At 46.7% G+C, this 25,673-nt stretch overlaps 1 pseudogene; it reads left to right on the top strand.

The window, feature by feature from the left end:
* The first annotated feature begins 13,974 nt into the window (after nucleotides 1-13,974).
* LOC142775445 (uncharacterized) lies at nucleotides 13,975-21,429 on the top strand (annotated as a pseudogene).
* The last annotated feature ends 4,244 nt before the right edge of the window (nucleotides 21,430-25,673 follow it).

The raw sequence follows: 25,673 nt of genomic DNA, 5'->3' as shown, positions 1-25,673 counted from the left end.
GGCCGGTCACCGAGTCCCCACAGGGGAAACTAGAAACCGCGGCTCCTGGGGGTGAAGCCGCGTCCAAACGAACTGTCAAAGAGCCTCCTTCGACGCAAAGATCCGACGAAGACCGTTCTGACTTTCCAGTCGTTTCCGAAAGTCATAAGACTGTTTCCGCCGACATCACCGTACACGTCGATAATCACGTCGTCACTGCCCTCGTCGACACCGGCGCCGATTATTCAGTTATGAGCAGCACCCTAGCATCCCAACTGAGGAAGGTAACTACCCCTTGGCAAGGACCACCGTTGCGCACGGCAGGGGGCCACCTCGTCACGCCTACTGGAATGTGCACAGCCCGTGTTCGAGTCCATGCTTCGACGTTCACAGGGTCTTTCCTCGTATTACCTGTGTGCTCCCGTCCACTCATTCTGGGGCTGGACTTTCTTCGCGAACACGGCGCAATTATTGACCTACGAGACTTGCAGGTGTCGTTCAAGGACCCGTTTCATCCTGAACCGGAAAACGCCCGCTCATCGAAGGCTGCCCTACGTGTATCCTCCGAATCTGTTACTCTGCCTCCCCGCAGCAGCCTTTTTATCAACGTTGAATGTGACCAAGACGTCCCCGATGCTGTAATTGCAGAAGGAAATTTGTCCCTACTTTTTGCACAACAAATCTGCGTTGCCCGAGGTATTGTTCAGCCCAGCAGAAAGCAGGCTTGCCTATTCGTCACGAATTTCAGCGAGGAGTATCGCCATCTTACCAAACACACTGCGATCGCATACCTTGAGGATATTGCCGACGTCCCTGGTCCCTCAACATTATCTGCTCTTTCGTCGTGCGACGATTCCGCCATGACATTTGCAAGCACTCTGGACGTAAACCAGGGTCTACCGTCTGCACAACGGGAACGTCTTTTGAAGCTACTCGGCTCATTTCGGGACTGCTTCGCTACGACTTCGAAAGTTAACCAAACACCGCTTGCCAAGCATCGTATCATCACTGAGCCTACCGAGAGACCCATTCGACAGCATGCCTACAGGGTCTCGCAAAAAGAACAAGACGTTATACGCCAACAGGTCCAGCAGATGCTCAAGGACGATGTCATCCAGCCATCGACCTGTCCCTGGGCGTCCCCTGTTGTGTTAGTCAAGAGAAAAAGATGGTACTCTGCGATTTTGCGTCGACTACCGAAAGTTGAATAAGATCACGAAGAAAGACGTGTATCCTTTACCACGAATAGACGACTCGCTGGACCGCATTCGCAATGCTCGCTACTTTTCTTCCATGGATCTACGCAGCGGCTATTGGCAAATATCTGTTGATGAGCGCGACCGCGAAAAGACCGCCTTCATTACTCCTGACGGACTCTACGAGTTCAAGGTCCTTCCCTTCGGCTTATGCTCGGCACCAGCTACTTTTCAAAGAATGATGGACACGGTTCTTTCTGGGCTAAAAGGGCAATCGTGTCTTGTGTACCTTGACGATGTGGTCGTCTTCTCGGACACGTTTGAGCAGCACGTCCAGCGCTTACAGGCAGTTCTTCAGGCGATTCGAACAGCTGGACTTTCTCTCAAACCTGAGAAATGCCACTTTGCATTCGAGGAACTAAAATTTCTTGGTCACGTCGTCAGCCACGCCGGTATACACCCAGACCCTGAGAAAACGAAAGCTGTTGCCGCATTTCCTGTCCCAACGAACAAGCGAGACCTCCGCCGATTTCTGGGACTCTGCGCATATTACAGACGCTTCGTCAAAGGCTTTTCTAAAATCGCTGAACCGCTAAATGAACTTACGAAAGACGGCGTACCGTTTGTTTGGGGTCATGATCAGCATCACGCCTTTGACACACTACGAAACCATCTCCAAGCCCCACCTGTACTCGGGCACTTTGACGATAACGCTGCCACAGAGCTACACACGGATGCCAGCAACGTCGGACTTGGAGCTGTACTGGTTCAATGGCAAAATGGCGTAGAGCGCGTGATTGCCTATGCAAGTCGAACACTATCATCTGCAGAGAAAAACTACTCTGCAACAGAAAAAGAATGCTTAGCCGTTGTTTGGGCTATAACAAAGTTTCGCCCTTATTTATACGGTCGACCATTCAGGGTAGTTAGCGAGCACCATTCTTTATGCTGCCTCGCCAACCTCAAAGACCCTTCCGGTCGTCTAGCACGCTGGAGCCTTCGGCTGCAAGAATTTGACGTTACAGTCATCCACAAGTCAGGACGCAAACACACTGACGCTGACTGTCTCTCACATGCACCAAGTCGAAGTACGAACGCGGACATTGAAGAAGACGATACATTCCTTTCCTCTGTGTCAGAAACCGACTTGGCTCAACAACAACGCGACGACATGGAGCTAAGCCCGCTGATTGACTACCTCGAAGGCCGAAAACGCAGCCTTCCTCGAAACTTTGCACGTTCGCTGGCCTCGTTCTGCATCAGGGATGGAGTCCTCTATAAGAAAAATTTCGACCATACCCAGGCTACTTACCTACTGGTTGCGCCGACCTCGCTTCGGGACGATATTTTACATGCTTGTCACGACGAACCATCATCCGGACACCTTGGCTACACGCGCACATTGGAAAGAATTCGCCGCTCATACTACTGGCCCCGCCTCGCGAAGACAGTCAAGCAGTACGTCCGCACATGCCGCGACTGCCAACGCCGTAAGACTCCGCCTGTCCGACCAGCAGGACTATTACAGCCTATCGCCACGCCGAAGACACCATTCCATCAAATTGGCATTGACTTGCTCGGCTCATTTCCCACCTCTTCGTCTGGAAACCGGTGGATTGTGGTTGCCACCGATTATTTAACGCGTTACAGCGAAACAAAGGCCCTGCCCAAAGCTACCGCAGCCGAAATTGCACAGTTTTTTGTCACCAGCATCGTACTTCGTCACGGAGCGCCAGCTGTGATAATTACTGATCGTGGTACAGCTTTCACCGCAGAGATGCTTCAAGAAGTGCTTAGACTAAGTGGTACAGAACATCGGAAAACCACGGGTTATCACCCCCAAACAAATGGGCTCACTGAACGGTTGAACAAGACCATTGCAGATATGCTGTCAATGTATGTGGCCGTTGATCACAAGAACTGGGATGATATACTCCCTTACGTAACTTTTGCTTACAATACAGCAGTCCAAGAGAGTACAGGTTTCACCCCATTTCGCTTAGTTCATGGTCGAGAGGTCACCACAATGCTCGACGCAATGCTCCTTCCCAACAACTTGAGCATGTTCAACACGGACGCTGCATTGTTCGCTCAACGCGCCGAGGAGGCCCGTCAACTCGCCCGATGCCGTATTCAGGCTCGCCAAACTGCCGACGCACACCGCTACAACCTTACACACCGAGAGGTTACCTTCCAACCAGGCGATGAAGTTTGGGTGTGGACTCCCATCCGACAGCGTGGTCACTCTGAAAAGTTGCTTCGGCGCTACTTCGGCCCTTACAAAGTTCTGCGCCGACTCAGTGACGTTACGTATGAAGTTCTCCCTGAGGGCGCCTCAAGACGTTCCCGTCGGTTTCCACAAAGTGATGTGGTGCACGTGTCAAGACTCAAGCCATATTTCTCGCGTCATCCATCGAACGTGGACTAACTTACCATCCAATGACTATTTTTTGTCCCATTGGTTTTTTTTATTGTCTTGTGTACTTACTCCTTTCTTTATTGAGTACTTCTAGGACGCCAGCCCATTTTTTTTTCTGCCTTACGACGGAGTCGTTGGGTTCCATGGTAGCATCTTTTCTTTCTCTTTTTTTTTTCTCATCGCTCATTACCAGCATCGAGCCGATGCTTTTCGAGGAGAGGGAGTAATGTCACAGGTAATGGGTATGAGCCATCAACTGTAGGCGGAATCCCTTTGAAGTGAAGAAAGAAGAGGGCTTTTGCGTCCTGGTCTGAGGGCAAGCAAGACGTCGTTTCGTCGCTGTCTGTTATTACGTTCGCGGCAATATAATTACCAATGTGTCTCTTCTCATACCTATGCAGTAGTTGCTTAGCCTACGTATTACGCCAATGACCCACACACCTTTTCTGGCGATATATTTGATATGAGGTCGCCAGTTAAGCGATGTGTGATAAAGTACTCCAAGGTATTTAAGAGACACCACCTGTTGTATATCCTCATGATGGTAAGACAGAAAGATGTTCACAGGGTATTGCAGCAGTAAAACAAGGAGGGCACATTTACTCTGATTAAGTAGAAAGCAGTTGCCATCGAGCCAGCTCTCCAATATATTGAGGTATGTCTGCAGCCGTCCATAAAAGGTCCGAATGTTATCTGCCATTGTAAAAAAAATGCGATATCGTCTGCATAAACATATGTTGTTATATTCTGTTTACGTGGAATGGTGCTCATTAGTAAGGTAAATAGAACAGTGGAAAGCACTGAGCCTTGCGGTACTCCCCTCGTTTGGTATGAGTAGATGATGAAAACCCATCTTTAAAACAATATAATTTTCTGTCTGCAAGCAAATTGTGAACCAACGCTACTATGTATGATGAAAAATCAAGGTATTCTAATCGATCTATCAAAATACAGTTCTCCACGCTGTCATATGCTTTAGCGACGTCTAAGGTAACAAAAGCTGAATATTTTTGATGTAGCTGAGCTAATTCAAGCCGACTTTCTGAATCAACGTGGGCATTCCAAATTAAACAACCAGCTCTGAACCCAATTTGACAGGGGCTTAGAATTGACCTCATGGAAATAAGTTTATCATTTCGTATATTGATGATTCTCTCAACCAATTTCACTAAGTTTGATGTCAGTGCGATCGGCCTTTTTTTATCCAACAAATATGCTTCATTTTCATTTTTTAGCAACAATACATTTTTGGCAAGTATCCATTCTGGAGGTATCCATGCGTTCCCTAAAGAATAATTCACTAGTTCTAGCAAAAGATCATTCGATTAGTAAACATTTTAGCATGAAGTTAGTAATTCTATCTGGTTCGGCAGCTGTCCTCGGTAAGCATAACACTGTCTGACTCAATTCAGCTGAAGAAACTTCGGGAAATTTATGCAAATTTTTCAGCATGGGCCGGATAGCCGAAAGATTAGCAGTGAAGTGGCGTTCTAAACCTTGCGCTATGTCTTCTAGAGATGTGTTCATTTCGTGCGGCGTCGACACATGACTGCAACGTTAAAGGTCACAGTACTTTTCTTGTCCGAAGATAAGCGAACAAAGCGCGCTTACTTTTTGATGTAGAAAGATAATCAAAATGTCTACTGTCGTATTCTTCTTTCGTGCGGTTCACTGTACGTTTAAATACGCCACCAAGGCATTGATAGTCCTTCCAGTTTGTTGGGCTTTGATTATGAAGAACATTTTTCCAAGCGGCTTTTCGTCTTCCATAATCACGCGTACACTCATCGTTACACCAACGAGAGGAGGATCGTTTATTCGATGCAATGAAAAATTCGGCATTTTTTTCTAGATCTCTTCAGCATTGAACCAATCGTAGATGCAATCTCCTTAGTACTGGCATTTCCAAGCTTGGAAATGGCATAACGGAGGTAGGCTTGAAATTATCTGTGGTTGATGTATGTGCATTTCGGCTGATCTAAAGTTATTGTTGGACAAGTAATGTCAAAAACTACAGGAAGATGGTCGCTGTTAGTTGCCGAATCCAGAACAGCCCATGAGAAAACTTTGATTGCACTGGAGCAAAACGTTAAATCCAATACTGAGGAAGTCTGACCTCAGACAAATGTTACATGACATTTATTCAGACACGAGAGGCTGTAATCAATAATCCATTCCCACAGTCGCCTACCACAAGAATCTGTCCTTATACCCCAAGAAAAATGATGTGAATTAAAGTCTCCTGTGAGAACAATTTCCTTTCTACATGCTATTAAAACACTGTCAAGATAACGCATACTTTGCCCAATGGAGGTGAAGTAACAATTTACGATATATATATATATATATATAGCGTTGACAGCAGCGCCATCACATGGATGGATGGATATGGCTGTACTCTTTAGATCGGGCGGTGGCTAGTGCCACCAAGCCGTAATACTTAATCAACCAAAAACTAGATTTATTTTTTCCCTTTAAATAGTGAGGCTGAGGATTCGTACTTTGCACTGAAGGGTTTAATTTTCACTCATGTCTTGATTTTAGCCACCAATCAGATAACCTCCTTCTAGTTAATTCTACTCGCCTAAAGTCTATTTTGCCCTCCCTGTCCCTAAACCCTGGTGCATTGAATAACTCTGCGCCGTCATCCTGATCTATGGGGTGAATCCCTTTACAGAAAATTATCAAGTGTTCGGCAGTTTCTTCTTCCTCTCCACACGCGCTGCGTACCATGTCTTCCCCTTCGTATTTGGCCCGATATGTCTTGGTTCGCAATGCTCCCGTCCTGGCCTCAAACAGTAGAGAACTACTTCGAGTATTATCATAGATCTTCCTTGGCAATTTCCTGCTTAGAAGTTCGGTAGATCTCTAGTGCGGACTTCTTAATCATGCCAATTCTCTACATGTCGGTCTTAGCTTCCTTTACTTTCTTCTTAACCGATAATTCTTTTTGGTTTGGTCCCCTGCTGTTTTTTAAGTATTTACCAGTAAATTTTCTGGTTCGCTTCCTCCATTTTGTATCGACATTCTTCATGTACAAGTAGGTGAAAACCTTCCTCGCCCAACGCTCCTCCTCCATTTCTCTCAATCGCTTCTCAAATTTTATCTTCCTGCTAGCTTCCCTGCCCTCAAATGATGTCCATCCCATGTCACCTTGTACTCCCTGATTTGGTGTATTCCCGTGAGCTCCTAAGGCAAGCCTACCTATTCCACGTTGCTTAATTTCTAATCTTGCTTGAACTTCGGATCTCATGCACAAGATTGCATTGCCGAGCGGCAGACCAGGAACCATGACCCCTTTCCATATTCCTCTCACAACATCATACTTATTGTAATTCTACAGTGCCCTGTTTTTCATTACCGCTGCATTCCTGTTACCTTTAGTCGTCACGTATGTTTCGTGTTCCCTTAGGTACTCGGCCCCATTGCTTATCCTTGCGCCCAGATGTTTGTATTTATCTGTTATCTCTAGCGTGACCTCCTGTATTCTAAGCTCACTACCTTCATTGTCATTAAAAATCATGACTACTCATTTTTCCTCACTGAATCTGAAATTTAACCTATCTCCCTCCTTACCGCAGATGTCCACAAATCTCTGCAAATCTTCCTTGTTGCCGGTCATTAACACTATATCATCAGCGTAAATCAATGCTGGTAGTGCCTGTTTAATGAGTTTTCCTTGTTTGACGAAAGAGAAGTTGAAGCCCAGTCCACGTTTCTCTAATTTGGCCTCTAATCTTTGTAGGTACATCATGGATAATAGAGGTGACAGAAGACACCCCTGCCTAAGCCCCCGTTCTACCTCTGCAGACTTGGATAGCTGTATTTCCCACTTTATAACTACCTTGTTTTCTTTGGAGATATCCTTTAAAAGATTAGTGACTACATCTTCCACACCTAGTGTGTCCATTATTCCCCACAATTCCTCTTGAACCACGCTATAGTACGCTCCCTTGATATCCAAAAATGCTAGCCACAGGGGCCTGTGTTCCTTTTCTGCTATTTCGATGCACTGCGTCAGTGAGAACAGATTGTCTTCCAATCTCCTGTGTTTCCGAAACCCATTCTGCTGTTCTCCCAGCACCCCCTAATCCTTTGTTCATGCCTGCAGTCTTTCCTTTATATTCTGCATCACCAGCGTGTAGACCACTGATGTCACTATTATAGGACGGTAGTTGTTTATGTCAGCTTTGTCCCCATTTCTTTTATAGATCATGCTCATCCTGCTAAGTTTCCATCCATCGGGGACTACACCATCGATTATTATTTTGTTTACTGCCTTTCTCAAAGCCTGCTTAGTTTTCGAACCAAATGTCTTTATCAGCATAATTGGGATGCCATCTGGGCCTGTTTATGTACTACTAGGAACCCTTTTCTCAGCCCTTTCCCACTCTCGTTATGAAAATGGAGCCATTGCACCACTTTATTCATTCCTTGTCTATTGTGGTGCATAAAGCACTTTGTTAAAACTTTTCTGTCACCCTTGTTTTTATATATTCAATAGCTTTGTCCCTTTCTAGCCTAGCACCTTTAGCTGTAGTTATAAACCTCTGCTCTAGGCTCATCTCTTTTCTTAGGGAGTTTAAATGGTTGCAAAATTTCGCAGCTGCCTTTCTATCTTTTTTGCGCACTTCTGCCAGCCACTGAGCTCCCTTTCTTCTAATATTTTCATTGATCAGAAGAGATGAATCCCTTCTACAGCTTAGAAAGATGTCCCATTTTCTTTCAACATCATCTGTGGGTTCACCCCGCTGCTTAGCATGTCTGTGTTCCCTAGAGGCTTCCTGACGTTTTGCTATCGCTCTCTTAACTACCGCATCCCACCAACTTTTGGGTTTGTGTCTTCTTTTCCGGGGTGACTTCATAATCATCATCATCATCCTGAATACGTTCACTGCAGGACAAAGGCCTCTCCCATGTTCCGCCAGTTGACCCGGTCTTGTGCTTGCTGCTGCCAATTTATACCCGCAAACTTCTTAATCTCATCCGCCCACCTAACCTTCTGTCTCCCCCTTACCCGCTTTGCTTCTCTTGGAATCCAGTTAGTTACCCTTAACGACCAGCAGTTATCCTGTCTACGCGTTACATGCCCAGCGCATGTCCATTTCTTCTTCTTGATTTCAGCTATGATATCCTTAACCCCCGTTTGTTGCCTAATCCACTCTGCTCTCTTCTTGTCTCTCAAGGTTACACCAACCATTTTTCTTTTTATTGCTCGCTGCGTCGCCCCGATTTAAGCTGAACCCTCTTTGTAAGTCTCCAGGTTTCTGCTCCAGGGTGACTTATCACGTGCCTTAGCAAGCTCTAGCTCGAACAGTCTAATTAGATTCGTGTATGTCCACACTGTTTTATTATCTTCAGTGATTACTTTCTCAATTTGTATAGTGACTATTTCAATTGGCCTTTCTTGATAAAAATTTTCCTGTAGTAGCTCATCTTGTCTCCTTCCCACTTTCACTGCGCTTCCAAAAATTAGCTTGAGACGTTTGTGATCACTACCCAGACTTGTGGAGCCACCTTTATCTATGTGCATTCCCCTGAGCTTATCATACATCCTTTGTGACATCAGTGCGCAATCTATCGTCGACTGCAGCCTTCCCACCTCCCATGTTATTTGCCCTTCACACTTGTCGGTACTGTTGCAAATTATCAAATCAAGCCTTTCGCACATATTCATGATCATTTCGCCTGTCGGGTTGGTATACCCCTCTACATCTTCTATATGCGCATTCATATCTCCTAGTATAATTATCTCGCACACTCCTTCTAACTCCTGAATGGCATTTGATATACACTCTACCATTGCATGGTTTTCCTCTCTGGCCTTCCACAAGTACACGTCCACAAGTACACGAAACCGAGGAGTGTCATTTACCTTGCCACTTTCAATTTCAGCCATAAATATTCGTTGCAGTCCTGCTTGACCCTTTGCCAGTCTGTACTTTTATGAATGAATGCCCTAATACCACCCCCCTTTCTGCGGCCTTCTGTTCTTTTACAATATTCCCACGCGTAGTCTGCATTGTTAGGAGGCTGTTCCATGACCCTGAGATGTGTTTCTACAAAACCGTATACCATCGGCCTCGCCTCCCTTAGCTGTTCTTCAATTTCTTCCCACTTCAGCCTGTTCCTTCCACCCTGCATGTTAATATACCCTATGTCTGAATTGGCTCGGTGCTCGTGACTACGTCTATTTCTGCCCCGCACTCTACCTATCCTAGATACTGGTGCCACTTTGGAATCGTATCTGTCCATACCAGATGTCAAAGAGTCTGCCTGGTTGTTTCCCTCGTTACTAGCTATCCTGCACCCCGAAGGGCCCGCTTGCCCCCCAGAAAAGCTACTGCACGTCCTGCAAGTCGCCAACCCACCTCATGATCTAGCTGCCCATCGAAGTGAATTCTGTCTCGTTGAAAACCACCCCACCAATGCACCTCTCTGTTTATTTCCACCACCTCAAAGCCTTTTTCTCGGCTCATCCGCCATATCTCTTGGTTTGCGTTGACAACCGCTCTTTGCGGGTTTCTATCAAGCACTGGTACCTCCGGTATCGTGCATATCACCACCTGTACCTTAGGAGAAGTGGCGCGCATGTCATCGACGCCTTTCGCCTGTGTGGTTGCTAGTCCTGCAGTATCTTCATTTAAGACATCGTTTAAACAACCTGAAATTATCACGAGGTTTCGTCTATCAGCTGTAGTTTTGAGTTTTGCGTTCGCTTGCCTCATGACTGCTTCCAACTTGCGTCCTGGGAATGCCCCTACTGCAACCCTCTTGTCACCCCTTACCCTCTCTTTGATGGCTCCTGTGCATGGATTTAAATTCGAGTCCCCGGCGATTATCACATGCTGTGACTTTTCAGCTGGAGCGTCCTGCACAAGGGGGTTACTTGCACCTGCGACGCCGGCTGCTTTGTCCCCTCCCAGCCCCACCACTACTTAGCTGAAGCTGGGCCTTGCGACAATTGAACCGGCTGAACCGTTTTTTTCCGAAATTGCTTGATCTTTCTTCTCGGCAGTTCTGGTTGCCGGTTCCCTACTTTTATCTCCGTAGGCCGCTTCTCTGTTGCCCTTGGCTAGTGCTTCCTCGGCGGACTTCAGCCTTTATCCCATAGCCCTCGTTTTCTCTTGCTCTGTCGCCAACGCAATCTCGAGTTCGGTGATTCTCATCAGCAGGTCACTCTGGGCAACCATCATTTTCTCCATTTTTTTCTCGACCTCACATTGCCTACACTTCCCGTCAGCCTCTTCTCCTTCCGCTTCTACACTTGGGTCCACTTTCAAAGCCACCTCACATCCTGAACACTTTACAGTCTTTTAACCATGTCTTTCCGACACCAAATGTTCCTACGACTTGTCTCACTCGATAATTAGAAAACTCGAGCCCTGCCCCAGGAAAAAGAGAAAATCTAAGCTCTCGTACAAACATTTGCGTGTTCAATGCACGTGCACCTCCCCCGCGGGGTGGCAAAAGAAAAAACAAAAAAAAACAAAAATTCAAACACGCACACACGCACAAACTAATAAATACCTGGTGCCTGACCCCCGAAAAAGCCGTACAATAAAATAAGCGCTACAGTGATTTTAACTGCTGTCTTAAAATTATAAAAACAAGCTCAAAACATGCAGAACAACTAATCTGCGCTGTCGATCGGGAGCGCTCAAGAAAGACGTCCATCCACCGTCTTCAACTAACCACATCTACAACTAACCAACTAACCATCCACATCTACAACTAACCACAGCGCCCTCTGTCACTTGAAGTTGAATGTTACATGCAAAACACTTACCACCAACGCCCTCTGTTGCTTATAAGTTGAAGGTTACATGGAAAATGGTTCAGAAATGTCAGACAGATGAAGACGTGTTAGGGCCAGACGGGAGACGGCAGACATCGTGAGGTCTTAAGGAGCTTCGCCCCTACAAAAACCACATCTCATAGCTTCACTGGCACCAGCTATTTTCAACTTCATTGACTAAATTGTACTAAAACCAAGATCCTTTTCTCAAATAACATTGCATTATATAAAGTATGCACTAAGTTGTTAATGTACTCACTAAGGACAGGATCGTTATCACGTTCAATATTTTTAGGCAAAGAGGCGTCCCCCAATTTTCGTTTCGGTTTTTCAGCTACTCAAAACTTGCTCGTACCAATGAGGAGGCTGGACCACATTTTCGGTAATAAAGGCCAATGTAAATTGATACGTCACGGGACAGCAGCAATGTCACCGTCATCGGCACGTGCACTCGTGGCGAATGGTACCGGGAACGCGGCTGCTGACTCGGTCGGTGAATCACAACCCAGATGGTATATTGAAAAAGCACTTGCAGAGCGTCAAATAAACGTACTTATTGCTACAGATGCACAAAAATGTGACGAAAAGTCGGAAGTTTGTATATGGAGCTCAAATTTTTAGTATTTCTATTCCTCCCGATTGCCTGATTTATCATTCTTTATAAGACCCCTAAATTCTTGGTCCATTCCTGAGTGTGGTTTGGAGCCACAGAAGAAAGAGAAGAAGAAGAAATGTTCCATGGATCGTTGTGTGGATGCGCTCGTCTCTGGCTACGATAGAATGCTGCTCCAAGACAGCTGCAGAAACATCCAAGCTTGCCACGCCCACTTCGCCATGAAGAAAGCCGCTGTCCAGACGAATCTTTCCAAGACGACGACAGGCCAAGTGAGTTCCTCCTATGCAAGGCAAACAAAATGGCAAAGCCAGTTGACAACCGTGCAGCGCCAGACCAGTTGTTATGCTCTGCGAGGCACACGAGGAGTGCAATGCCGACTGCCATGCGTTCAGCTGCTGGCCAGCCATGTTTACCTTTCTACACACGGTCGCTGCCACAGCACTTCGAGAAACAATCTGCGCTTCGGAGGACGTTGACAGAAACGCGACAAGGCTCGTGGCAGAACACAAGCCGCCCTTCTCTTGCGGAGAGCGGGAACAAGCTTCCATCAAAGAAACTTGGCACACCGCCAAAGCGGCTGCATCAGCTGAAACCTCCCGCTGACTGAGAGCAACTGCAGAAGCACTACGTAAGCCAACCTCGCCACTCTTCGGCAAAGTAGCTCTTTATCGAAGCAAAAGTTCGCGGATTCGTTTTAGCTTCAAATCCCACATGCTTCGACTTTTTAGCACCCATCTTGATTTTAAATAAACTTTCAAGATGCCGAATTGAATTCACGCATGGCTGCTTTATTTGGTGTGCCCATGTTGATTTCGAAAGCAGGATACAACAAGCTCGTTCTAAGAAACATGTTGCAACGTTAGCAACTCTACATATTGCTAAAGCGTACGAAAATATGCGGCACAATAAACTAATAAATTTGCTTACGCACGTAGGTTTACCATAAAACTTGTGGCAAGACCTTGCATCATATGCACGCCCCACCACGGTGAACTAGTGGCTAATTTACTCGGCTGCTAACCCGCAGGTCCCGGGATTGAATCCCGGCTGTGGCGGCTGCATTTCCGATGGAGGAGGAAATGTTGTAGGCCCGTGTGTTCAGATTTGGGTGTACGTTAAAGAACGCCAAGTAGTCGAAATTTCCGGATCTCTCCACTACGGCGTCTTTCATAATCATTAGGTAGTAACGGGACGTTAAACACCACATGTAAATCAATCAGTGGATCATATACACAAAATAAGGACATACCAGGCCAGCACAAACCAGCATGCTAATTCGTTTTTTTGTGAAAACTATCAACAAGGGCAATGGTCTGCTGTTTGAGCAAATGTGCCGCAACAATTAAGATGTGCTTTTTGATGTTTGTAAATCCGAGCTGTAACACCTCCGGGCAAAGCGGGGTTATACATGAATAAAGAATAAAGAGTGCAGTATTTTTCTGTAAGACCTTATACGCAACGTTTCAGTAGAGAAATGATAAGTATAACCATGATTTCCGATATCTGTTCTAGTTTTGGGCAGTGAACACTCATCGTTTGCACCAGCATGCGTTTGGAATTTATCAATGTAGCCGAAGCGTGGTGCGACCGCAAAGATGGAGATTGATTTGTGGGGCTTACCGTCCCAATACCACCTTATGATTATGAGAGACGCCGTAGTAGAGGGCTCCGGGAATTTAGATCACCTCTTGGTTCTTTAACATACACCCAAATCTGAGCACACGGGCCTACAACATTTCCACCTCCATCGTAAATGTTGTGACGTCATCCTGCTGCATACCATGGCCACCTGCTCCAGAGACAAGCGCCAAGACACGCGCTATCTTGGTTTCCTTTATCCGGTTATCACGGGAGTCATGTGATCATTCTGACATTATATATTTCAGGACAAAACATTAAAGAGGGCTTTTTTTCTTGGTCACGATGTAACGAGCGTCTGTCAATCACTCTGACAAGCTTGACATGGTGTCAGAAGTGGTCCCGATGTAGCCAACTAGCGCCTCAACGGCCCCGTCAACAAGCGATCGACTTGCAGCTGCGTCTACGAGAACAAGCCGTATCGGCGACAACGCTTCAGAATGGCTGGAATCAAGCCTCCTAAGCCCTTCGACTTCCAGAACGCAGCGGACTGGCCCGCCTGGATGGACGAATTTGACGACTACAGATTCGTGTCTGGGCTACTTGAGAAAAAATACAAAGTTCAAGAAAGACTCCTCTCTATACTATGGGCAGAAAGTCGAGGGAGATTCTTCCGTCGCTAAACGTAAAAGACGAAGAAATGGAGGACTTCAAACTCATAAAATCTAAATTTAACGACTACTTTGTCCACACCAAGAACATAGTCTACGAATGTGCTCGCTTTAATCTACGCCGCCAACAACTGGGAGAAACAGTAGACCAGTTCGCAACCGAGCTTAGCAAGTTAGCCGACAGATGCGAGTTCGCAAGCATGAAGGAATGCCTAATAAGACACCGCTTCGTAGTAGGACTACGGGACCAGGTTCTTTCGGAAGAACTGCAGATGGACCCCAAGCTAATGATGGCCACTGCTTTGGCAAGAGCGCGTACGAGCGAAACCGTAAAGCAACAGCAAGCAGAACTAAAAGAGCATGGAGGCACAGTCCCAGAAGCTTGCGTCGCTGCAGTAGGGCCCAAGAAAGCCGCTTCAAAGAGCACGTTTACTCGCCGTCAGAAGCCCACTTATTATCAAAATACCTGCAGTTATTGTGCCGGACCATTTCACCCGCGAAAAAAGTGTCCAGCGCAAAAAGAAACGTGCAGATTTTGCCGGAAGTTGCGCCACTATTAAAAGGCATGCCGAAAAAGGAAGCACAGAGACGCAAATCTCGATAGCATCGCCAAGGGTGATGGCAAGTTTATAGGCACGGTCGAGCAGTGTGCGAACACATAATCTGAGCATTTCGTGACGGTAAAAATAAACGACCGGACGCTCCGCATGAAAGTAGATACGGGAGCCGAAGTGACAGTCGTCGGAGAAAATTATCCTTTTCTTCCGCCTTTTCTGGAAAACGCAGCCGATCTTACTAGCATGCGTACGATCGGAAAGTTTGACGCTAAAATATCTTGGAAAGACAGCTGTTCACAACAAACCATTTACGTCGTGCAGAGCTTGCGCACGCCCTTGTTGGGACTACCAGCCATAAAAGCTCTGGGAATTGTTCACTTTCTAGATGAATTAGACACTGCTGACAATATCGGAAGCAAATATCCCAAGATATTCCAAGGCACGGGTACCATATCGGGAGAACACACCATACGCCTTATGCCACATGCAATCCCGTATAGTCTGTCTACACCGCGACGGGTTCCCATTACCACGAAAGAAAAAGTCAAAGAAGAACTGCACAGGCTAGAACGAGAAGGAATGATACAGAAGGTCGAAGAACCGACAGAATGGTGCATGCCTGTCGTTCCTGTAATGAAGCCGTCTGGAGCAGTAAGGATCTGCGTTGACTTAACTCAATTGAACCAATTCGTCAGACGAGAGCGTCATCAACTGCCAGCAATTGAGCAAGTTATGGGAAGCTTCCAGGAAGCCAAAGTCTTCTCCAAACTAGACGCGCATTCTGGTTTCTACCAGATAAGGCTTTCCGAGGAATGTCAAAAGCTCCCGACGTTCATTACGCCGTACGGGCGGTACTGCTACCGCAGGTTGCCGTTCGGGATTACATCCGCACCTGAAAATTTTCAAAGAAAGTTCTCGCAAGTCCTAGAAGGCCTAGACGGCGTACTGAACTACATGGATGGCATTCTGGTGTACGGCAAGAACCAAGTGGAACACTACAAGCGGCTTTGTAACGTCCTCAAACGACTTCAACAAGCAGGCGTAACTCTCAACAGGGAAAAGTGTTGTTTCTCAGTTAAACAGGTCGCATTTTCGGGGATGATCTTCGATGCCAACGGCGTGCGTCCAGACCCCGAGAAAGTTAGAGCAATCAAGCAATTGCCCAGACCCCAAAACGTTGCTGAGGTTCGATCCTTGTTAGGTATGATGAACCACCCCGCAAGGTTTTTACCTGATGCAGCTTCAATGTCTGCTCCTTTACGCAGCCTCCTCAACAAGGACAGCGACTGGTTTTGGGGACCTCCACGAGAGACAGCTTTTGAGATCAAGACCACTCTCAGCTCAGACAGATGCCTAGCGAGGTACAACCCCCGGTACTCGACAATTGTATCGGCGGACGCGTCTTCACTAGGGGTTTGCGCAGTGCTCCTCCAGGATCGGCCGTCTGGTGAGAGACGTCCTGTTGCATATGCCTCCCGATCGCTCACAAAAACAGAGCAGAGGTATTCACAGATCGAAAAAGAAGCATTAGCTTTACCTTGGGCTGCGGAACACTTCGACGAATTCCTAAGAGGCCTCACGTTCCTATTTGAGACGGATCACAAGCCTCTCCTCCCGCTACTGGGTCGAGATCCTCTTGATTCTCTACCGCCAAGAATTCAAAGGTTCAGAAGGCGTCTTATGCGGTACTCGTTCACGCTAACACACGTCCCAGGGAAAAGCATTGCTACGGCGGACACACTTTCTCGCGCGAGAGTTATGAACACTGCGCTTTCGGTCGGAGAGTTGACTGAAGCAGACGTTTCGGCTCTCGTGGAGGGAGTCGTTCAACATGCGTTCTCTGACGACATGCACGAACGCATACGCTCAGAGCAAGCAAACGACCCCGAATGTGCGTCGTTGCTCGAAGCTTGTATGCAAGGTTGGCCCGCTAAGCACTACACACCACAACTTCTCAAGCCATTTTGGGCGCATCGTGGTAACATCTTCGGAGGGTTCACGAGGGATACCAGGGAATTGCACGCTGCCGCGCGAGCGCTAAAGAATCTCTCTGGTGGCCAGGAATTAGCAAAGACATTGCACAAACCGTGGCCAACTGCCAAGTATGCGCGACAGAGCGTACCCGATTTTCCGAACCAATGATTCCATCGGAAACAACCGAGCTGCCATGGCAGAAAATCGGAATTGATTTATTTGAGATGAAAGGAGCTGTCTATCTTGCCGTTGTTGATTATCACTCCAGGTATCCTGAGCTGGCCCTGCTGGATCGAGGAACGTCGTCGAAGGCGGTCATCCAGCACCTGAAAAGCTGCTTTGCCAGACATGGGATACCGCAAACGGTAATATCAGACAACGGACCACAATTCATCTCATTCACGTTTGCTGATTTTGCAAGAAACTACGACTTTAGGCATGTCACAACAAGTCCTCGTTACCCTCAAGCTAACGGGGAAGCTGAGCGCATGATAGGGACTCTTAGAACACTTTTGAAGAAGGCAGAGGACCCCTACATCACATTGCTGAACTATAGAAACACGCCGGGTCCAACCGGCTATAGTCCAGCGCAGCTGCTAAAGAGCCGCCGTTTACGCTCAAAAGTACCCTGCATGCCACCGAGCTAAAGCCAGAAGTAGTAGAGCCTTCTTGAGAAGAGCAAGACGAAAAATACAGACAAAAACAAAAGATGTATTTTAACAAACGTCATGCTGCGAGACATCTTCCCTGTCTATCCACAGGCACTCAAGTATGGCTCAAAGACAGAGGCGCCGAGGACACGGTCCTTCGTCCTTCTAAAACACTGAGATCCTACTGGGTCCGAACTGAAGGAAAAACCGTACGCAGAAACAGGCGTCATCTTTTCCTTTTCCCACACGGAGGAGAAACAAGCCCCGTAAAGATGGAGCAGCATCCACCAAACAGCAAGCCAACGGACGCGACGGACAAAGACATCGTAGCTACCAAGTCGTCTGACATCCAAAAGCCTGGTTCATCGAACAAAACTTGAAGTCCTGAGCAAAGTACGACGCGATGTGGGCGCGTCATACGAGCTCCGAAAAGACCTTGTATTGACGATTAATTTCTTAAATGTTTTCCTTTTTTTGGCAGGCCCACGATGCTTATAAAACGGGGAAGATGTGACGTCATCCTGCTGCATTTCGTGGACGCCTGCTCCAGAGACAAGCGCCAAGACACGCGCTATCTTGGTTTTCTTTATCCGGTTATCACGGGAGTCATGTGATAATTATGACTATATATTTCACGACGAATTATTAAAGAGGCCTTTTTTTTTCTTGGTCACGATGTAATGGGCGTCTGTCGATCACTCTGACGAGCTTGACAAATGCAGCTGCTGCCGCCGGGATTTGATCCCGCAACCTGTGGGTCAGCAGCCGAGTACCTTAGCCACAAGACGACCGCGGCGGGGCCGCAAAGATTGAGCGACGAAGTTATAATATGAATAATAGCTGGAGTTTAACGCCATACCAATAAAAGCTTGTTTTGCTGAAATTTCCACGTCGGCGTCAGCGTCGTTTGTTGGGAGCGAAAACTCATCTTGTCCATCACCTCAATAATGAACAACACTCAAATATTATAAATGTTTAACATTTCCCTGTACGAGTGAGGGTGGAACCTAAGCTGTTTGTGTAGCAAAGAGGTGTTTCACCACACAGCCATGTGTCTGCTTGAAACATTAGTGAAGATAACTTCCTCTTCTTCTAACACATTACACTGAATTCATTGAAAACGTTTTCATGCTTTACAAACACATTTGAGTTCTCTATACAGTCTTCACAATACAACAATTAATATCGAATCAATATTGCGTGGTAGAAGCGATCGGGCGCCAAAAGCTGCTATTTTCAAAGGACTTCGTCACCAAATGCTCGCCAGCCATAACAAAAGATACACACTTAACTGCCCGTAATTCAATAAACAAAGTAGTGCTCGCATAGGAACCTTCAAAAGATTTCAAGAGAATAAATGCTCGTGGTTGAAAGCATTTACCCACTACACAAAAAAAAACACATCTCAGAGCTTCACTGGCACCAGCCACTTTCAACTTCATTGACTAAATTGTACTCAAACCAAGATCCACTTCTCAAATAACATTGTATTATAAAAAGTATGCACTATGTATTTTTGTACGCACTAAGAACAGGATCGTTATCACGTTCAACATTTTTAGGCAAAGATAGGCGTCGCCCAATTTTCGTCTCGGTTTTTTAGCTAATCGAGACTTGCTCGTACCAATGTGAAGACTGGGCAACAATTTCGGTGCATAGAAGGGACGAAAGGACTGTTCGGCAGGAGGACCCCAGGGACTTCTGCAATGGCGAGAAATGTGCCCGATTCCGTGACAGGAGAAGCAGATTGGCTTGTCATCGTGTGTTCACCATGCGGACGGATTACGGAACGTTGAGGGAGAGCCAGTCGGGAAGGGACGTGCAGGCGTGTATTGGGGCTGGTAGACGGTGCGGAGAGGCGGTCACATAGAGTGAATTTCTAAGGTTGCGATTTCCTGCCGGACAACTGCTTGAATGAGAGGCAACGTAATTGGAGGAAAGGGGTCAGGGGACGCTGTTCCCACCTTAGCTGGAGCAGCCGCTTCAAGTTCCTGCCTGACCAGTCGCGTCAAGTTGTCACAGGTGTCTGGTGGACGATATGTGTAGAGACCTAAGGACGTCGCAGTGGTGTTCGCAAGGCGCTGGAACTAATGGGAGATGCGCCTGCTTTTAGCTTGTTGGAACCGGTGGCATTCTTGAACGATCGCATCAACAGATGACACATTGTTGAATACTAACAGGTTGAACACATCGTCGGTGATACCCTTTAGGATATGCGCAACGTTTTCAGACTCGGACATGTTTTCGTCAGCTTGACGGCGTAGTGAGAGGACAGCCTGAAAGTAACCGATGTAGGGCTCTGTGGAAGATTGTGCGCGAGATGACAACTCATTTTTCGCAGCTTCACGACGACCAGAGGTGTTGCCGAAAAGCTCATGGATCTTTTTTTGAAGCTGTCCCAGCTTGTTATGTCATGCTCGTAAATGTCAAACGAAACACGAGGGGTTCTGTCCAGATAAAAGACGACGTTTGCGAGCATAAGAGTCGGATCCCACCTGTAAGTGGCACTGACGCGTTCGTAGAGGCGTAGCCACTGGTCGACGTCGGAACCCTCGTGGCCCGAGAACACGCCGGGGTCTTGGAGTGCGGGAAGCGTCACGAAAATTGTTGCGGGCGCTGGGTTGACAGGCTGAGCAGAAGGGTGGGCAACCGGAGAGAAGTTAGCCGAGTCTTGAGTGGTCATGTTGAAAGTCACGAGGGAGCGTCCGCTTCAGAGTTCCGTGGCGAGGATGGGGATCGTACAACTCCTCTAAATATGTTCAGAGAAGGAGACCGACTCGGAGGGGTAGTCACCGATGTATTTACAGCCGGTTTAGCGAGCAGCGCCAGCCGCACAGATTAGCTTGCGCCAGTCTATCTGCTTTGTGTTCTTTAACTCCATGCACTGGCATGTAGCAATATTGTCCGTGTTTCCCATCATTTTCACACGAAGGACTCCTGGGTTACGTGGAGTGACCAAGTTGCTAAAGATGTCTTCTGGGCTCGCTTTCTTGGACACACACCCCTTGTTTCAGTCCCCTTGACATGTTCTTCGGAGCTGCCCGTACGCACAGGTCTCAAATTCCTGCTGACCTATTCGTAGTTTGGTAATGGCTCCATACTGTCGGGCTCGATCCTCGGATGGTGTACTGATGACGAGTATGTTTGTTGTTGATGCACTTACTGTCTTCCACAGCCACCTCCCGGCCGACCCCCGCAGCGTTGCGCAGGCAGCAATATATGCAATCTCTCCTGTAATCCGAGACGTCAAGCCTACCACGCGGATGCACAATGACCTTATAATCTTCCGTCGGCAGATTGGGCAGTCGACTCGCCTTGATGATTTGTCGAGCGTTCCGCTCATTATTCCATTTGTTTCCTGGCGCCTTTTCTACAAAGGCGTATTTCTCGCTGAGCCAGGCTCCCGGTCGATGTGCGTCTTGGTGCCTTTTCACATTTCACACCAGCCTGATTCTTTTCCAAACTCTTCTGGTGGTACATCTTCTCTGTCCCAGGTACGACCTCTATTTCGACATCAATCGAGCCTTCGAAGAGGAACCGGGGGGGGGGGGGCGGAATAGTTCCGACGGCATGTTCGGCCGAGCTCTCCACCTTACAGCGGCGGTGGAGACACTAGCGTCCAGTTCGCATTCGCTGAGCTTAGCTGCTGCGTGGACACGGTGACTCAAAAACCACGGTTGTTGCACCAAACAGATGCAGCCCACCTGTGAAAACGTGGTGTTCAGAAGATCTCCAGGACTTCCGTCGTCCACTGGGGTAAAAAATGGAGCTAAGACCTTCGATATTGTGCCAATATTAATTACAAAAACTGCGGAGCCAGTACGACGTGCGTCCGCACTCCGTGGCCCCCAAGCGGCGATCCTGCAGAATTTTGACTTATTTTTTTCTTTTGTGCCGGCAGGAAATGGAGGCTACCTTTGGACGCCTAGGTGCCAGCCCGCCCCTCTTCTCGTGTGGCCTGAAGCCTCAGGAGGAAGAGGAGCTGCGGTAGTTCGTGGCTTCGGGCGCGTGCAGTCGCGAGGCAGGTCTGCTCGACCGCGAGGACGACCTCTTGTCACTCTGAATGGGAGCACCGTGACAGTGCAACACTGGTGCAACACTGGTGCGACAATAACACACAGCAAGTTTGACATCTGCATCTGCCGATGCCTCCCGCGGTGGATTTGGCGTCTGGATAAGTCAACAGCAAGTGGTGGCATATCTGATAGAGACTGCAGTGTTGTGAATTGTTGTGTGTACAATTTGTGCAGTGCGGTGGCCTTATTCTGGTCTGTTTCGAGTGAAGTTAACGGACGCAGTTGCACGAGGCTGGGAAAAAAATAAGTACGATGCCCCACTGTGGGTGGGTGACACCATGTGTAACCCCACGCTATTGCACATAATGAGAAATGTGCCACAACTGACCAGTTTACCAGAGCTTTGTTTCTGTGAGTACAACCCTACATTGATTAACGTGTGCCAGGCTTCTGCCCATCATAATCGCCTTGGCATGTCCTCGGGTCTCTTCAGTGACTGTACTGGGCGCTGACTCTAAGCTTGCTGAAGGAATAATTGCACAAAAGACGTGCTGTCGACATCACCTGTCTCCCGTGTTACACCGCATGCAAGGGAGGCCAGTAATGAGCGTTGTGTTAACTAATAAAACCACCACTCGTTCTTTTTGCTGCATAATCGTAAATCGCTTTTTTGTGCGTCGTTTCCTTTCAGCGCTTGGTTCGCTCCTGTCTGCGCGTGTTTTCAACCATGGATAAGAAAAAGCATATTGCTTGGAATGTCATCTGGCTGCCACTTTATAAGTTTCAGTGTAAAGCAAATATTTCTTTTTGTGGCCTTTTCTTCACAGCTGCACAATATATTTTTAGGGATGTGTCAATAGTGTTACTAGAGGTTCAGTGCAAGCAGAATAGCATGCAAAGGAAATCGAACTGTGTTGTATGTAGAACACCAGCAAACAGTGTTCCAAATTATGGAAGGCCATTTCTACCCCTAATATAAAATGTTCACATCGTGGTGTTCACAATTTTAACATTAAAACCACGAATCAGGCGTTAGGATTGAGTAAGTGGGTTTTCTGTACAAAAACCTTCAGAGTTCATATTGCTGTTTATTTGTGTGCAATCAACGTTCTGAAATGTTAGGACTACTAGAAGCATATTTGCGCTTACGGGTAGCATACATTCAAAATCTTAGAATATTTGCACCCTTCCACACCTCTTGTTTTATTGTTCTAAATGGCGTTAACACCTCTGTAGAGTGCAGTTGGTTTGAGCTTGCCAACTAGCACCAAAAGGTAAACTTGGCCAGCTGGTCAGTTTGGCACATTTCGGGCATGTATAGGTGCTCCTGTTTGTTGTCTAAGCCGAGATTGATACTATAGCAAGGGTGCAGTACTGTCCCGAGTGTGCCTTTCCAACAGGTCATGCCACAACAGTCAGTCTTATGCCCCATGAACGGTGCCTAAAAGTGCCTAATTTTTTTTCGGCGTAGCAAGCCCAGGTTTCATGTGTGTTGTACATAGCACTCGGTTTTGAATAAGTCCGGAGATGTTTATATATGCTGGCTGCTCTAGGTAGCAGTTGTTATGCATGTAGTTTAGTGTTGAACGCAAGTAACGCTATTGTATAAGGACAGCAGAGGATGACATCCTCCATTAGCGTTAAGCATAAGAAAACTGCTGAGGTATCAAAACCAATTTTTTTAACTCTTTGTACTCTCCTCGCATACATCATGCGTAGCAATTTTTTGCCTGTCTTGGAGGCGGTGGTTTGCAGTGACTGCCGAAGCTGCACATCCGACTGATTGTTCTGCCATTAGTTAAAACTGAGAGTTATGACTTGAAGTGATGAGAACAATTGTTTCGTATGGAAATACCAACCTCATCGACTGCTTTTCTCATTAGCTCTTATTTTTCAAGGATCAAAGAAGTGTTGCGGTTATCCTAGCATGATTGCCTGCTAGGTATTCGTCTTAAATTGCGCTGCGCTGTACATGCATTCATACATCATGGCACAGCTTTGTTAGTGCTAGCAGTTTGGCAGTGTCAGCACTAGTTTTACGAAATTTTCGCCATTGTGCATATCACTGTTGGTGATAATTGATGCAAGGCTTATGAGGTGTCCCTTGTGACTTCGGCAAGGTGCCTCAGGTTTCCTGGGGCAGTTAGATGCTATACTGAACGAGATCTGTGCGAATATTTTAGAAAGCAATTGAGTGGGAAGTCTGTGGTAGGCAGCACACGGTGCCCAAGTGGTATTTAACTTGGGTAGGCCTCATAGCCCCCACTGCTATCAGCTCTGCTTAACTGTGGCTTCCGCCATCACAGCCTAGCCTGGTAAGATCTCTCTGGAAGTAACGCGCGGCTGTTGAGAAAGCAAAATGTCCTCTGCCACTCTAAAATCCTGAAAGCCAGCGTCTATGGATGGCCTTGCTTGGCATCTGTCGTACATTCCTTCTTGTCAGGCGAAAGCTCTATGTTGACCAAAGGGTGGCAGTGGAAGCATTAATCTAAACAAAATGTCTTTCACTTACTGAACTTTTGTGTTCTCACATGCTTAAAAGGCAATTTTTGTTTTTCTTGGTGCAATGTTGCATTTTCTTTGTATTCAAGACGTGTGACTGTTGCATAGTTATTGATGCACCCCGCATGTTTTTCTCTATCGGTTCTTTTTAAGGTTGTGTTGTTTTGTTTTTTACCATGTGATATAGGTTCTCTTATGACTGTCAACATTGTGCATTGTTTGCCTATTCGACTTCATTATCAATCATTGCTGCCCCGCAACGGTTGAAGTTCTAGCAGCGTGTTAGCGAAGTTAAGAAGTGCTCATACCTCCGGAACAGCAACGCAAGCTCGCAACATCTGTTGATGGCCACCAGAACTTACGTCTGTTGTTGACATAGTGCTGATAACGCAGAGGGGCACATACCTGAGCTGTAATTTCTGGTTTAGTATTGTTCAGACAGCATCTCTGTTGCGAATAAGAGTTAGGACTGCGACTTCCAAGCAAACACTAAATCCTCGGGCATGCCAGTGCTAGACAATGCATGTTTGCCCACACACTGGAATAGAGGTGCCATTTTTAAACCGCTGCTCTGTGTCCTCGATGGGGACGGTGTTTAAAAGGTTATGCGTGCTGCCTTTAGGATAGCGCTAACTGTTGGCGGGATGAGGATGGCAGTGCACTTAGGTGGTGGTGTTTTTAATAGACCGGAGCTTTGAGTGTTCGGTCTCCACCGTGTCAATAATGCGGGGAGCCAGTGTGGCTCGCTGATAGCGTTTAGTGCACATCTTGCATTTGATTGTACTGCTGATACTGAATGCGCTTTGCATTCGTGATTGATGGCGTACGGAGAACAAGTACTATAATGTGATGCTGCTCACAGTGATGTTGGTATTTTGAACATACGCAACACTTAGTTTTGATTTCACGCCAGAGATTTCACCTCCTTCTAGCGTCACAGCTGGTTGGAAGTGTGCCCTATGTGAAGAGGCTTTCAAAGTCTGGGATCCATGAGGCCTCTAGATGTTTGTTCGAAAAAGAGAGCTTTTATTCAATGTTGGATGGACTGTACGTTGCTCAGAAGACTGTTCTCTTGCGGCTGTCTGTAAAAATATTGTATTGCATGCGCTGAACGGTATACGACTTTTTTTTACTGTGACTTTTATATTTGACTATATGTGCTTTTTTTAAGAATGACATGACTTTTGCAATGTGGCTGTGATGTTCTGTAGCGTTTGACCAGTTAGCGATGAATGTTGAAAGTTGTCGTGCGGAGTGAAAAGATGCTGTTTTTTTGGTTTTACATATAAATGTAAAACAAATATATATACTTTATGCACTGACAGTTTGAATTGCTGGGACGGTTGTGTACCTCAAAGGCATTGCTGTTGTTAGTTAAGCCTACGTATAATTTACCACCCAGTCGTGCGCGGCCTGTTGCAATTTTCGGAAAGAGACGATCTATTGTCAGTTGCAGAGGAGAGTGTGCAATTGCTTTTACGTTTAACCAAACCGGATATATAGTGACATTCAGGATATTGCCAATGCATAATGTACGTAGCTTGCCATGTGAGGTACTTTTGAATCAGGCAGTAACGTCTCCATTTTTCATGTTTGTGTTTACTAAGAGTGGACCATTGCAGTACAATTTTTGATGATATTTCCTTTTGCCTAATGAGAGAAAAGCAATGAAATGTTTCTATTATAATGAACGCTTCATCTGGATATAACGTTGCTG

This window comes from Rhipicephalus microplus, chromosome X (assembly GCF_043290135.1).
Source record: "Rhipicephalus microplus isolate Deutch F79 chromosome X, USDA_Rmic, whole genome shotgun sequence".
In the NCBI taxonomy this organism is placed as follows: Eukaryota; Metazoa; Arthropoda; class Arachnida; order Ixodida; family Ixodidae; genus Rhipicephalus; species Rhipicephalus microplus.
The sequence above is the reverse complement of the archived record's forward strand: the minus strand, read 5'-3'. Positions and strand labels throughout refer to the sequence as shown.